Source organism: Canis lupus, chromosome X (genome assembly GCF_048164855.1).
Source record: "Canis lupus baileyi chromosome X, mCanLup2.hap1, whole genome shotgun sequence".
NCBI lineage: Eukaryota > Metazoa > Chordata > Mammalia > Carnivora > Canidae > Canis > Canis lupus.
In genome coordinates this window covers 63,064,075-63,066,339 of record NC_132876.1, presented here as the reverse complement: position 1 = coordinate 63,066,339, position 2,265 = coordinate 63,064,075, and the positions used below count along the sequence as shown (strand labels likewise).

General features: G+C 35.0%; 1 pseudogene; it reads right to left on the bottom strand.

Moving 5' to 3' along the window:
* Positions 1 to 1,359: 1,359 nt before the first annotated feature.
* On the bottom strand, positions 1,360 to 1,881 carry LOC140627539 (gametocyte-specific factor 1 pseudogene; annotated as a pseudogene).
* Positions 1,882 to 2,265: the final 384 nt, after the last annotated feature.

Here is a 2,265-nt window from a genome sequence, read left to right as displayed (position 1 = left end):
TGTAATCTGTACCTTTGTCGTATATTGACTTTATTATGTTGAAGTACATCCACTCTATAACAATTTGTTGAGTTTTTATCATAAAAGGATATTGAATTTTGTCAGATGCCTTTTCTGCATCTTTGATGCAAGAAAATATATGATTTTCATGTTGTTAATGTGGATTATCATGTTGATTGATTTGCAGATGTTGAACCATTCTTGCATCCTTTGAATAAATCTCACTTAATTGTGGTATATGATTAAGGTATTGTTAAATTCATTTGACTAATTTTTTGTTGAGTATTTTTGCATCTATGTTCTTTAAGAATTTTGGCCAGTAATTTTCTTTTTTGGTATGTGTGTAGTCCTTATCTGCCTTTGGGATCAAGAAAATGCTGGCCTTAGAAAATGAGTTTGAGGCAATCCTTCCTCTTCAAATTTTGGGAAGAGTTTGAGAAAGATAGCTATTAAATCATCTTTGAGTATTTGCTAGAATTCACCAGTAAAGTTGTTTCTGCACTTTTTTTTGTTGGGAGGTTTAGATTCAATCTTCTTTTTTTTTAAATAATAAATTTATTTTTTATTGGTGTTCAATTTGCCAACATACAGAATAACACCCAGTGCTCATACCATCAAGTGCCCCCCTCAGTGCCTGCTACCCAGTAACCCTCACCTCCCGCCCTCCTCCCCTTCCACCACCCCTAGTTCGTTTCCCAGAGTTAGGAGTCTTCCATGTTATGTCTCCCTTTCTGCTGTTTCCTACCCATTTCTTCTCCCTTCCCCTCTATTCCCTTTCACTATTATTTATATTCCCCAAATGAATGGGACCATATAATGTTTGTCCTTCTCCGATCGACTTATTTCACTCAGCATAATACCCTCCAGTTCCATCCACGTTGGAGCAAATGGTGGGTATTTGTCATTTCTAATGGCTGAGTAATATTCACTTGTATACATAGATTCAATCTTCTTATTAGTAGTTGGTTTATTCAGATTTTCTATTTTCTCATGATTCAGTCTTATGTTTCTCAGAATTTGTCCATTTATTCTAGGCTTTACAATTTGTTGGCATGTATTTGGTCATGGTGGTCTCTTATAATCCTTTGCATTTATGTGGTATTAGTTTTAACTCCTCTTTCATTTTTTTATACATTGATTCTTTATTTGAAACAATTCTGAGTTTGAGGGTCCTTTCTTGCATCAAATGAGTGAAAACTCAAAGCAGGGAGGGGAAAAAAGATACTTGTCAGTTGGAAAGTCACAGACCGTTTATCTTTCTATAATTATATTAGGAGAAAAAAAAAACAAAGAACCCACCGGTAGCAGAAAGAATCAAGAATCTTCTAGGGTCTGGCATTTGATGAGATGGATATTCAGTTACTGTGCCTTTCCATTGTTTCTTCAGGGCAGAACATATGGCAGAGACATAGGAACATGCATGCCTGAAGCCAGGTTACTCTTATGTTCCACAGCTATGTTGCTTGCAGGGGTGTTGTTGCCACAGTAGTTGGCTGTGTCCCAGATATATGGGTTGCTGGTCTGTTCCCACAGATCCTTATCCCAGTCTTTATCACAAGGAGGGCACTGCCATGTGTACTCAGCCAGAGTCTCTTGTCCAAGGTTCCTGGTTTGGTTGACAACATCTTGCTCAATACAATGTTTATAAAAAAATACAATGTTTATCATCACAACTTGAGATATGATGACTGATTTCAGCACAAGGAACCTGGTGGTGAGCATTGAAGGAATAAGTAGCCAATTTATTTGTGACATCAAGATGATTCTTTCTGCACTTGAGATGATAAGGAAACCTGTAGTCCCTGATCTGGTGTTTTTTTTATCATAAGGGCATTTTAATAGTTTTTCAGGGTCTGCGGAATCAATGTGAGTTTCTTCCATGTTGGAAATGAAGGAGCTGAATCCAAGTGCTAGCTCGAGACACATTCTCCTCACAGTTGCTTTCTCCCTTGTCTGTCATTTGATTTTATCTGAACCCTCACTCTTATTTTCGTGAATATTCTACTTAAAGTTTTGTAAATTTAGTTTATCTTTCCAAAGAACAAGTTATTTATCTCAATAATCATTTCTATTATTTTTTTGGTTCTATTTCATTTATTTATACTCTTATATTATTTCCTTCTTTAGTTAATTTGTTCTTTTTTATTTTATTTTTATTTTTATTCTTTTAATTTGTTCTTCTTTTTGTATTACCTTGAAGTGTAAAGTAAGATTACTATTTGAATTTTTTTTATTTGTTCCTTGAAGCAAGGCTGTATTGCTATA